We start from the raw sequence: 14587 nt of genomic DNA, 5'->3' as shown, positions 1-14587 counted from the left end.
ATTTTTAAAATACCAATTCACCCCCCTCTTGATTAGCTGTGGGACATAAACTTAGGCTTAATAACCTAATTCATAGTGAACGAGTTTCAACACTTATGAACTAGCCCGAGGCTAACCAAGAGGGGGGGGGGGGTGAATTGGTATTTTAAAAATCTTTTAATAAAAAATATAATCACATCCAAAACCAAAATTCACTATAAAGAAAATCAAAGTGAAGAAAATAAATACGAAAGCAAAAATAAAGAACATAGAGATTTATAGTGGTTCGGTCAACATGACCTACGTCCACTCCCCGGAGGCACCCTCCGAGTATTGCACTAAACTCAGTGTCTCTCCTTTTGCCCCCATAACAAGGCGGAGAAGCCTATACAAACCTCCTTTCCACAAATTAGCCCAGGTGAGGTAGAGAACCCAACTCCTTTTGCTTCCTCCTAAAGTAGGTAGAGAACCCAACTCCTTTTGCTTCCTCCTGAAGTAGGCAGAGAACTTTGATTAGATGCTGAAGTTACCTCTCTAGAATCCCCAAGGATAAGGGACTATGATGGAAGAAGAAGATGCAGATCAAAGCTTGGAGCAACCTTTAAGAAACCCTCTCATAAACTCCCCCTCACAAGATCCTCCCTCTCTCTCCCTCTCTTTCCCTCTCCTCCAGGCTCTCTCAGGTCAAGACACCAGCTGAAGATTACTAAAGAGTAGAACAAGAGATCTTAAATAGAAGAGCTTCGGAATAGCTCTTATTTTATACAAACTAACTTTATCGTCCAGGCCGATAAGGATATCATCCTGGCCGATCAGCGCAAATTTTGCTTAATCAGCCCGGTCGATTTAGGACGATCAGATGAATTTTTGTCACATTGTCTACACCGTTATAATATCGTATTGGACGATCACTATAATTCCATGAATATTGTTTAGAAAATCACTCTAAAAAGATGTATAGATGATTAAAAATTAGTTTGATCGTCCAGGCCGATCTCACGATCGTCCTGCCTGATTAGCTAAAATCTGAGGTAAATCATCCTAAACATTGCCCCAGATAGAAGCTGGCTGATATCAATCGTCCAAGCTATCATCCCGAATGATCATGCAATCATCTCAGACAATGTGATCGAGCAATCAAAACTTAATTATTTTCCTTAATTACCAGATTAATTTAGGCATAATTGAGCTGGATCTTCCAGGATGATATCCTAGATAATACCCAAAAATAAAGAATATTTAGATCTGGCAGCTGATTCTTTCTAATTTAAGCCTATCATCTCGACCGATATGAATATCATCCAGAATGATGTGCTTAATGATGGCTGCCTTCACCAGGATGTCTTAATTAGGGTTTTTATTTTAAGCTGTTCGTCTAGGATGATTTTAGGATCATCCCGGACGATGTGATTAAAATAGAGAACTCTAATCAACAGAAAAAAATTTGCCCTCATGTGTGTGTGTGCAAGGTTACATAGCATCAGGAACCATATTTATTACAAATAGACTCAAGAAAGAAAAAGGTTTACAAACTAACTCAGTCCCAGTTTATCCAATCTTGAGCTGGTTCAAATTGCAGTCTTGATCCTATGGACCTAAAATATTAGTAGGAAAGGTAGTCGTAATCAAATATAAGTATTTGCAATCATTAAAATTCTATTTCTGAAAATAGATGCACAACAATCTCTCCCTTTTTGATGATGGCAAACATAAAAAAATTTAAGTAGTTAAGGCAATTTAATGAAAACACAGATCAACTATTTAAAAACAGAATCAATGTACAAAGCAAATAGTATAACAGACCACTCCCCATTTTGACATCACAAAAAGGGGAGGAAAGTAGAACATAAAAAAAGTAGAAATTAAAAAAAAAAGAAACAAATAAAAATAGCATAAAAATAAAACTAGTAAAATGATTTTTTTTAATCAAAGCATGAATATGACATTGTCTCCATGTGATTGATTTTAAGGATTTGTAAGTCAATGAGTTAACAACATCAAAAATATGAAAAAGTGGTGAAGTATTCGATCATGTTAACTCTTAGCTCGGACTTCTCTCATGGTTAAATTAACTTTTGAAATCAAAAGACCTAACTTAGAAAACTCAGTTGGATAAGAAAAAGAGATCTGTTCAAGGCTTGGTTTCAGATAAATATCTTATATAATAATGTATCAAAGTAGTTTGTCACAATTGCAAAAATTTAAAATTAAGCCTTTGAAAATCTCAAGTGATTCATGAATTCTCTTAAGATTTAAAAGTTAGAAAAGAGAAGAGAACATGCTTTTGATAGGCTCATTTTATACCTCATGTCTATTGAATGGCGCACTTTGCACATCTTTTGATTTTTCATACGCTTTGTGTATATTTTTTTAATTTGGCTTCATTGTGCATCTTTTATTTTTTGCATCATTGACCAATTTTTTTATTTTTGCAAGCTAGATTCTCTTTCAAAACTCTTAAATATTTTAGTTGTGAATATATCTTCAAGATATTAGAGAAGAAAAACCCACTCTCTAATATAGGGAATAACAAATCATAAAATAGAATAAAAAATCATATGAGAGGTGCAATGACAGGATAACGAGAAATCTTGAAGTAACATAAAGACTTTGATCATTATAAATATAAGCTAGATTACTATAGCAATGCAGAAAATATCTCAATTGCGAAGTCCAGTTGTTAATTTGAGATAGACTTTTATTTAGAAAAGAAAATTACACCACTAAAATAGGTTAGAGAAAGAGACATAATTAATGGTGTTTTCACCCTTTAACAAATTAAGAGATGTAAAACATTGACTATAAAAATTCAAAAATAAAAATAAGACACAAAATATCAATTTCAGCGATGAATGTTTTTTTAAATTAAAGCATACGAAAAAATAAAGCAACAAAAAAATCAAAGAAATAAAAATAAACAAGGAAAAAGCTAAACAAATAAAATAATAGAAGTGAAAAATAAATAATAGATAACATATCAGAAATCAGTAGGAATCAAGTTCATGTAATTTATGTCAATCACACCAAATCTGGTCCTTAAAGTGCTGAAAGCGTCCAAGGCTAGTAGTTTAGTAAAGATGTCAGCCAGTTGATTCTCAGTTGTCACATGGTGTAACTTAATGTCTCCCTTGGTCACATGGTCTTTAATAAAGTGATTCCTTATGTCAATGTGCTTAGTCCTTAAATGTTGTATAGTATTTTTAGAAATGGAGATGGCACTAGTGTTGTCATAAAGGATTGAGATTGTGCATACAATTAATCCTATATCCAAAATTTATTGCTTCAACCAAATGACTTGGGCCACACAACTTCCTAAGGGAATGTACTCAGCTTCAGCAGTGGAAAGTGCAACAGAGTTTTGTTTTTTATTAGACTAAGAGACTAAAGACTATCCTATGAATTGGCAAGTCCCAAAAGTGCTCTTTCTATCCACCCTACATCTTGCAAAATCAGAATCATAATATCCAATGATCTCAAAAGAAGTATTGTGCCTAGGGTACCAGATTCATAAGTTTTGGGTCCCTAAAAGGTATCTAAGAATTCTCTTAACTATAATCAGGTGGGATTCCTTAGGATTAGCTTGAAATCTAGCACGGAGAAAAACACTAAATATAATATCAGGTTGGTTAGCAGTCAGGTAAAGTAAAGATCCAATTATCCCTCTATACTTTTTTTGATCAATAGACTTTTCATTTGGGTCCTTGTCCAACTAAACACTGGAGGTCATGGGAGTATTAATATGCTTAGCTTTATCCATTTCATATTTCTTCAAGATATCAATTATGTACTTTGATTGATTCATAAAGGTTCCATCATCTAATTATTTTATGCTAAACCCCAAAAAGTAGGACAACTCTCTCATCATACTCATATAAAACTCCATACTTATTATTTTAGAAAAATCATCACATAGTCTCTTATCAAAAAATCCAAAAAGTATATCATTGACATAGATCTGAATAATGAGTAAATTATCTCATACTTTTCTCAGAAAAAGGGTAGTGTCTACAATCCCCTTAACAAACTCCCTCTTTAATAAGAATGTGCTAAGCCTCTCATACTAAGCTCTGGGTGCCTGCTTTAATCTATATAAGATATTTTTTAATTTGAAAACATGATTTAGAAATTGGAAACTCTCAAAACATGAGGATTGTTCCACAAACACATCCTCTTTTATTACCCCATTTGAAAAGGCCCTTTTAACGTCCATTTGTAAAAAACTTAAATCCCTTATAATAGGCAAAGGCTAATAGCACTCTAATGAGTTCCAATCTAGCTACAGGGGCAAAGGTCTCCTCAAAATCTATTCCTTCTATTTGGTTGTACCCTTTAGCCACTAATTCTGTCGTATTCCTAACCACAACACCAGAATCATTCACCTTATTCTTAAAGACCCATTTAGCTCTAACTACACCTTGTCCCTTTGGCCTTTCTACAAGCTCCCACACATCATTCCTAATAAATTGGTTTAACTTCTCTTGTATGGCTAAGATCCAAAACTCATCGGAAAGGGATTGATTGATGTTGGTGGGTTCAGTCATTGTGATAAAAGCAGAGTGGTTCACTTCCTTTCTAAGTCCATGTCTAGTCCTTACTCCTCCAAAAGGGTCTCCTAAGATCAGTTCTTTGGGGTGACTCAAAGAGTATCTCCAATCTCTAAGCAAGGTGTGTGTAGGTTTAACCCTTTCATCTAGATCTGCATTTTCTACTCCTTGAGTAATTTCACCTACTCCTTTAGTTTTTTAGGGCTCTACCTTCTTCTCTAAATTTTCAACTTCAGTGGTAATCTCTCCAACTTCATCTTCATCCTCAACTCTAAACTTCCTAGGATCAGATACATCAAACACTACATGAGTAGTCTCCTCCACCACTAATGTCCTCTTATTAAAGACCCTAAAAGACTTCCCAACACTAGACTATCCTAAGAACACTCCTTCATTAGATTTTGGGTCAAATTTTCCTAAGTGAGACTTCCCATTTTTATGAATAAAAACCTTACAACCAAAGAAATGGAGATGGGAAAGATTGGGTGTCCTACCTTTATTGATCTCATAAAGTGTCTTATCAAGTTTGGCTCTAACATTCAACCTATTTAACACATAACAAGCTATGTTTACCGCTTCAGCCCAAAAGTATTTAGGAAGTGAATATTCAGCAAGCATGGCTCTAGTGGCTTTAATTAAGGTCTGATTCTTCCTTTCAGCTACCCTGTTCTGTTGAGGGGTCCTAGGAACTGAGAAGTTGTGACTAATCCCCTTATCCTCAAAGAAGTATCCAAATCTCTCATTTTTAAACTCTCCCCCATGGTCACTATGGATGGTCAAAATATCACAACCTAACTTTTTTTGAATCCAAGTGAAGAAGGATCTAAACTCATCAAAAGACTCATTCTTATTTGACAAAAATCTAATCCAAGTAAACCTCGAGTAGTAATCAACAATTACAAAATCATAAACTTTTCCTCCTAAGCTGACAATGCTAATAGGTCCAAACAAATCCATGTGAAGGACTTCTAAAGGTCTAGAGGTGCTAATATCCTTAATGGAGTGAAAATAGAAATGCACTTGTTTTCCTAGTTGGAAAACATCACAAATGTGGTCTTTTAAGAATTTGAGTTAGAGGACACCTCTAACTAGGTCTTTCTGGGTCACTCTCCTAAGGGTTTTCAAACTGGCATGACATAATCTCTTGTGTCACAACCATGAATCATCAATAGCAATTTTTAAGCAAAATGAAGTAGTACTTTCAATATTTTTTAAGTCAAGCATGTAAACATTATTGATTCATATTCCTTGTAAAATAGTGTTATTATTTAAGCTTATAATGCAAGTATTAGCTAAAAATTTTATGATGAAGCCATTATCGCAAAGCTCAATAATACTGAGCAAGTTATATTTTAGTCCATCTACAAGCAAAAAATTTTCAATCAAAAGGTTCTTGGAGTTTCCAATTATACCAGCACCCACTACCTTACTGGTGGTGTTGTCTCCAAGAGTTTATCTTTTATTTTGGTCTCCAGTAAAATGAATTGATTGGCATCTCCAGTCATGTGTCGAGAGCATTCGTTGTCCAGGTACCACATGCTCTCATGAGGCCTTTTGTGAGATTAAGCCCACAAAATAATTAAATGTCAAATTTAGGAACCCAAACAGGTTTGGGTACATTCTTATAAAAAGAAGAATGCAATGCATGTGTATTATACCGTGAATCATGCAATTTAGGTCTCCACACCTAATATGCATTACGGTGAATGGTGCAAGTGTGTGCAATGTGTCCTAACATGCCATATGAAAAACATCTAATACCAGGAAAAGGATGTACTAATCTACTTAGGTGGTGAGACTTCCTTTTAGAGTTATGTGCAGTATGCAATGATGATTTGTTATTTTCAAAAATATTTAAGATTTGCTATTTTTTTAAATTCTTTTTCTAACTCAGCATGGGATGACTTCAAAGAATCATATGCATCAGATAATTCAATATGCTCTTTATTTAATGCATTAAACTCATCAAGTAATGACATGTAATTTCTATAAATTTAGGAATGATCTTTTAATAAGATTTCATGCTCTTTTTTCAAATTCAAAAACTCTAATTTCAAGATAACATGCATTTTCTTAAGTTTTCTATATGATGCATGAATTCTCTCACAAATTTCAAAAAATTGATCATAGATTGGTTCACATACCTCTTCTTGATCAGATTGTTCATGTTGATTATCAGCCATTAAACATAAGTTTGTGGTTTCCTCCTCTGCTTCAGTCTTAGAGGAGTCAGATATAGAATCCGTCCATAAAGCTTTTTGGGATCGCTTCTTGTCCTTCCTGCATTTGGGTTTCTCCTCACCCTTCTCCTTGTTTGTGTGCTCATTTAGAGTAGGACAATCAGCTTTAATATGTCTAGGCTTTCTACATTCAAAACAAACAACATCTGAAGAACTTTTATAATTGTTGCTATCCTTATCTCTTTTCTGCTTCTGATGGTCTTTTTACTTCTTCCTTAAAAAGATTTTGAATTGCCTAGTGATGAAGGCATCATCATCATTTTTAGATCCGGAAGAATCAGTGTTATTGTTATTGGCTTTTAATGCCATAGTTTTCTCCTTCTTTTTCTCACATGCATAAAGATTTCTTTGATTCACTTCTTACTCATAAGCAATGAGTGATCCAAGTAAGTTATCAATCGGATAAGTGTTTAAATCTTTAGATTCAATAATTGTAGTGATCTTAGCATCAAAAGAAGAAGGCAAGCATATCAAAATTTTATTGATCCTTTCATAATTAGTTAGCTCTCTTCCTAAAGCATGCAATGAGGTGACAATTTGAGTAAACCTTGTATACATTTCAAAAATTGATTCAAATGGTTTCATACGAAAAATTTTGTAGTCATGCAAAAAAATATTCAATCAAGATTATTTAACTTCATTGGTTCCTTCATAAGTTAAATATAATCTGTCCCAAATTTTTTTACCAGTTGCACAAGTTGAAACACGCATATAATCTTTAAATTCCAAAGCACAGAAAAAATTGTTCAAATATTTTGCATTAAGTTGTGCAAAATCCCTATCATCAAAAGTCCATTCAATAAAAGGAAGTTTAGTTTTAATGCCATTAAGTTTACAAAAATGTGGTGAATATCCTTCTTTAACAAGCATCCACATGCGATAATCAATTAATTGTAAAAATGTAGACATGCGAGTTTCCAAAAATCAAAAGGAATATTATCAAACAAAGGTGGACCTATAATAAAATATTCTTCCATTGTGTTATGATTATCAAAGTTAACCATGGATCGAAATTCAAAAGTTTTCAAAAACTCATTTTTATGAATCCCGCTCTGATACCACTTGAAAGTTCATTAGGGATATTAAGCCCTTATGAACTAGCCCAAGGCTAACCAAGAGGGGGGGGGGGTGAATTGGTATTTTTAAAATAATTTAATTAAAAACATAATCACATCCAAAACTAAAATTCACAACAAAGAAAATCAAAGTGAGGAAAATAAATATGGAAGCATAAATAAAGAACACAGAGATTTATAGTGGTTCAATCAATATGACCTACGTCAACTCCCTGGAGGCGCCCTCCGTGTATTGCATTAAACTCAGTGTATCTCCTTTTTCCCACACAGTAAGGAAGAGAAGCGTACACAAACCTCCTTTCCACCAACCCAGGTGAGGTAGAGAACCCAACTCCTTTTGCTTCCTCCTGAAGCACGTAAATAACCCAACTTCTTTTGCTTCCTCTTGAAGCTGGCAGAGAACTTTGATTAGATGCTGACGTTTACCTCTCTAGAACTCCCAAGGACAAGGGTCTATGATGGAAGAAGAAGATGTGGATCAAAGCATGGAGCACCCTTTGTGAAACCCTCTCACAAACTCCCCCTCACAAGATCCTCTCTCTTTCTCTCCCTCTCTCTCCCTGTCCTCTAGTTTCTTTCAAGTCAAGACAATAGAAAAAGATTACTAAAGAGTAAAATAAGAGCTCTTAAATATAAGATATTCGGAATAGCTCTTATTTTATATAAACCAACTTTATCGTCCTGGCCGAGCAGCGTAAATTTCGCTCAATCAGCCAGGTCTGTTTGGGATGATTAGAAGAATTTTGGTCATATCATCCAGGATGATATAATATCATTCTGGATGATCAGTACAATTCTATAAATATCGTCTAGACAATCACTCTAAAAGGATGTTTGGACGATGAAAAATTAGCTTGATCATCCAGGTTGATCTCACGATCATCCTAGTTGGTTAGCTCAAATCTAAGGAAAATTATCCTAAACATCGCCCTGAATAGAAGCTGGTCGATGTCAAACATCCAAGCTATCATCCCGGATGATCCTGTGATCGTCCTGGATAATCCCGCGATCATCATGGATGATGCAATCGATCAATCAAAACTTAATTACTTTCCTTAATTACAAGATTAATTTAGATATAATTGAGCTGCATCGTCCAGGTCGATATCCTGGATGATGTCCAAAAATAAAGAATACCTAAATAGATCTGGTGGCTGATTCTTTCTGATTTGAGCCTATCGTCCTGACAGATACGAATATCTTCTAGGACGATATGCTTAATAATGGTTGGCTTAACCAGGATTCCCTAATTAGGGTTTCTATTTTAAGCTGATTGTCCTGGATGAATTTAGGATTGTCCTGGATGATGTGATCAAAATAGAGAACTATAATTAATAGACATAAATTTTCCCCATGTGTATATGTGCAAGGTTAGTTAGGATCAAGAACCACATTTTTTACAAATAGACTCAAGAAAGAAAGAGGTTTATAAATTGACTTAGACCTAGTCTACCCAATCTTGAGCTTGTTCAAATTGCAGTCTTGATCGTGTGGACCTGAAATGTTAGTAGGCAAGGTAGTCGTAGTAAAATAGACGTGTTTGCAATCATCAAAATTCTATTTCTAAAAATAGATACGCAATATGGTCTACTAGAAATTAAGTACATAAGTGATCCAATAATTTCCCAATATTTTTCTGATCCACTGATTTTCCATTTGGGTCCTTGTCTAATTGAACAATGAAGCTCATGGGAGTGTTCATACACTTATTATTATCCATTTCATATCTTTTAAAGGATGTCCTTGATGTATTTATTATGTCTAAGAAAGGTTACATCATCCAACTGCTTTATACTAAATCCAAGAAAAAAATTAAGTTCTCCCATTATGCTCATTTCAAACTCTTTTGTCAAGGTTTTTGAAAATTTATCACAAAGATTTTTATTTGATGATAAAAAAATGTCATCAACATAGATTTGACAAATGAGCAACTCTACTCCTTCTTTATTTAGGAAGAGGGTGGTGTCTACATTACCCTTAACAATGCCTCTATCTAGAAGGAATGAACTCGACCTTTCATATCAGACTATAGGTGCTTGCTTTAGTCTATACAAATCTTTCTTTAGTTTGAATGCATAATTTGGGAATTTTGGGTTCTTAAAACCTAGGGGCTGCTCAACGTATATGTCCTCTTTAATTATCCCATGTAAAAATGCACTATTAACATTTATTTGATATAGCTTAAACCCTTTAAAGCAAGCAAAGGATAAAAGCACCCTAATGGCTTATAGTCTGACTATAGGGAAAAAAGTTTCTTCAAAGTCTATTCCTTCAATTTGATTATACCCCTTAGTTACTAATCTAGCCTTATTTCTTATTATTAAGATTTCACATCCTAATTTCCTTTGAATCCAAGTGAAGAAGGTTGTAAAGTTCTCAAACGACTCACTCTTATGTGCTAGGAATCTTGCCAAGTGAATCTAGAGAAGTCATTTTCTATCACAAATCCATAAGCATTCCCTCCTAGGGTGGATGTGCTAACAAGTCCAATTAGGTCCATATAATGGATTTCTAGTGGCCTAGAGATATCGATATAGTTAATTAAATAAAATGATAATTTTACTTAATTTATTAGTTACAGGCATCACATAGGTAATCTTTAGTGAAAGTTCATTAGGATTGTTAAGCCCTTATGAACTAGCCCTAGGCTAATCTAGGGGGGGGGGGGGGGGGGGGGGAATTGGTAGTTTTAAAAATTCTTACACAAAAAGTATGATCTTTTTAAAATATTTTAAAATATTAAAACATACAATAACCCATATGAAAATAAAGTGTAGAAATTAAAATGCAAAAATATAAAAAGAATGAGCACTCCAAATTGTATAGTGGTTCGGTCAACTTGGCCTATGTCCACTCCCTAAAGCCTCTCATATGGGTATTGCACTAAAGCTCAATGCTCTCCTTTTGCTCCCACAGCAAGGTAGAGAACCCTTTACAAAACTCCTTTCCACCGACCCCGGTGAGGCAAAGAACCCAACCTCCTTTTGCTTCCTCTTGAAGTAGGAAGAGAACCTTGACCGATTGATGACCTCCCTAGAGAATCAAAGGAACCAGAGATGATGACTAGAGAAGATGACTCATATTCTTGCTTAGAGTAACCTTTATGAACCCCTCACAAGATCCTCTATCTCTCTCTCCCAAGTTCTCCCTCTCGTTCTCTTGGCTCTCTCAGGTTAGGATAATAGCAAAATATATCTCCTTAAATAATTAAGAGATCTTATAGGGAAGGGCTTAATATTTGCCCTAAATTTCAACAAGCTATCAACAATTATCCAAGATGATGATTTTCAGCTCTGTCAGCCAGGATAATCTGGAAAGGCTGGATGATTAGAACCCTTATTTGTTATGATCATCAAGGATGATATAGACATTATCTTGTATGATTAGTTTAAAACCCCACATATCATCTAACACATCATTATATTCATCCAGAGTCATATATGTTGGATGATGAAGTAATATAACATATTATCTATGACTATCCTTGAATCGTCTTGTATGATTTATTCAAAATTAGGGATTTTTGTCCAGCACATCATTCTATTTATCTATGTGATCCAGGAGAAAATGAATGTTTTTCTAACTGATTGTCCAGGATGATCCTACGATCATCCAAGATGATATGATCGATCAATCAAACCTTAATTACTTTTCTTAATCACCTAACTAATTTAGGCATGGTTATAATGAATCGTCTAGGATGATATGGGATCATTATGTATAATTTCTAAAAATATTAATATACCTAAAAGGGTTGGCGGTTGATTCTTTTTGATTTGAGCCTATCATCCAGGACGATGTTTAAATAATCCAGGATGATTTGCTTAATTTGGCTATCTTAACAAGGATGCCCTAATTAGGGTTTTTATTTTTAATTGTTCGATCAGGATGATTTTGGATTATACCGAATGATATGATCAAAAATATAGAACTCTAAAATATATAGAATTTCTCCCCATGAGTGTGTGTGCAAGTACGATCTATCTGTCCTAATATGTGACAAGTGTAACACCTAACACCAAGGAATTGGTTTACAAACCTACGTGGGTGATGTCGCCTCTTCCTAAGTTTTTATGATGCATGCTGTATTGAGGGGTTATGCTACTGAGCTATTAAAAGTGGTGGTTTATTTTTCTCAAGTGTTATAATTTTTTTATCTTAAATATTTATTTGCATTTTCATATCTTGCCACTTCAAGTTTTAGAGCATGCTCACTTCTATCTAATTTGCATGCAAGTCCTTCTAATTCCTTAAATGCATTTTCTAGCTCAATATGTGATGTTTTCAAGGAATTGTATGCATTGAATAGATTAGTATGCTTCTTATTTAACACATCAAACTTATCTAATAAAGTCATATGATCAGTATCTAAAGTTGAGTGCTCGATAATTAAACTAGCATGTTTTTTTTGCAAAGTAGAAAATTCATTATTAAGACTAGCAAGCATCTTCTTAAGATTCCTACTTGAATCAAAATTTTTTTTCAAAAATAATAAACAATTCATCATAAGAGAGTAGACATAGCTCATCTTGATTTCATTAATCAAGATTATCATTAGCTATTAGCACAAGTATGTTACCTCCTTCTCTACATCTTCTTCTAACGATTCTGAGGTAGAGTCAGCCAAAAAAGAATTTTGTGTCTTTTGCTTTCCCCTTTCATAATTTGGCTTTTCTTCACCCTTCTCCTCATTTGGGTGACGCTTTAGGTATAGGCAGTCAACTCGGAGGTGGCCTAAATTTTTACACTCAAAATGAATTATAACAGACAAAAATTTAGTAGATTTTTAGTTTTTACCTTTGCTATAGTTATTTTAATGATGCCTTTATTTTCTATTCAGAAAGCTCTTGAATTGACACATCATCAAAGCTATTTTGTCATCCTCATCCACTATAGAACTGTCACTGTTAGAATCATTTACTTTTAGCATTATAGTTCTCTCCTTCTTCTTCTATCATGCATCACCCAGCCTTTGACTCACTCCTTGCTCTTAAGAATTGAATGACCCAAGCAAATTATCAAAGGAATAAATATTTAAGTCTTTAGATTCAGTGATTGCAGTTATCTTGGCATCATAAGAACTAGGTAAACAATATATAATCTTATTAACTTTTTCAAAATTTTATAGTTCTCTATCTAGTGCATGCAATCATATTACTATATAGGTGAACCTAGTATACATTTTAGATACATTCTTGTTAGGTTTAATACAAAAAAGTTTATAATCATGAAAAAAAACATTTAGCTTAGATTGTCTAAGTTCACTGATTCCCTCATAGGTGATAGACAACCTATCCTAAATCTCTTTTCTGATAGTGCATATAGAAACTTGCATATATTCTTCAATGTTTAAAGCATAAAAGAAACAATTCAGACACTTAACATTTAACTATGCAAGTTCCCTATCCTTATTACTCTATTCAATAAATAGAATATTAGTTTTAACACCATTAACTACATGTGATGGAAGTAAATAGCCAGTTTGAATCATATACTAAATTCTATAATCAATAGATTGCAAAAAGGTAGACATATGTATTATCCAAAAATTAAATGAGATGTTTTCAAATAAAGGTGGATGCTCCGTAGGGTTAATTAGTACTTTAAAAATAATACTAAACAAGAGTACTAACTTTTAATAGATTTTTCAGACTTTTGAAATAAGTAATTTAATTTCACAATACGGAAGCTAACAAATTAACTACAATTTAAAAATAATGTTGATGAAATTCTAAATAACACAATAGAATATTAATATATGATTTTAACCAAAAAATTATAATGAAGAATTTAATACAAAAAGTAAAATGCTGAAAAAGGAAAAGCACACAAGAGATTTTTATAGTGGTTTTGTTAACCTTGACCTACGTCCATTCCCCAAAGTCCTCCACTCTGAGTATTGCACTAACACTAATTTAGCATGGTGGAGAAGACTTTACAAACTATCTTCCACCAACCCGGTGCGGTAGAGGATCGAATCACCTTTTATAGGTAGAGAACCTTGACTCTTTTTTCTCCATCTTAGAGAAGGCAGAGAGCCTCAACTTTTTTTCTCCCTCCTAGAGAAGACAAAGAACCTCAAATCCTTTTTTTCTCTCCTAAAGAAGATCGAGAACTTTGAGGATTGGACTAAGAAGCCCCTCTCCCTAGAGAGCTTCCAAAAGACTCACCAAGGCCATAAGAGGAGTAAGGGTGTAGTTAGCCTGGAGCAATCATGTGATCCCCTCATATTGCTTCTCCCTCATACTCAAGCTCACCTTCCCCTTCCTCTCACAAACCTTAATTTTCTTCTTAAAAGCTCCTCTCTTAGAGTTCCTTCTTCAGTCACAGTTCTCCCTTGATTCACAAGGGAAACTTAAAACATAGCTTTTGTAATAGGCTTTAAGAAACCCTAAAAGTTCAAGTTAGCCATCATTGTTCATAAATTATGATTCATATTTATATAGTACGATCAATTCAAATATAGTCCCATACAGTGCGATCTAAATAATCACTAAAATGAACTATTCAAATTTTATGAATATATTATGCATTATGATTTGTTTGATTTCCTCTATTCGTATGGGATAATTTCTGGGATGATTAAATGATCTCAGTTAGTTATCGCGTAGTGTTCTCATCATACATTATAATTAGTTATTTTCAGGTAAATTGTCTAGTATGATATGAATATCGTACGGTGCGATTAATTCAAAAATTGTAGTTTCATATGGTATGATCTTCGAGATGATTAAACTTATCTCTGCCA

This window comes from Dendrobium catenatum, unplaced genomic scaffold, assembly GCF_001605985.2.
Source record: "Dendrobium catenatum unplaced genomic scaffold, ASM160598v2 fragScaff_scaffold_693, whole genome shotgun sequence".
Lineage (NCBI taxonomy): Eukaryota > Viridiplantae > Streptophyta > Magnoliopsida > Asparagales > Orchidaceae > Dendrobium > Dendrobium catenatum.
Note: the sequence above shows the minus strand (reverse complement) of the source record.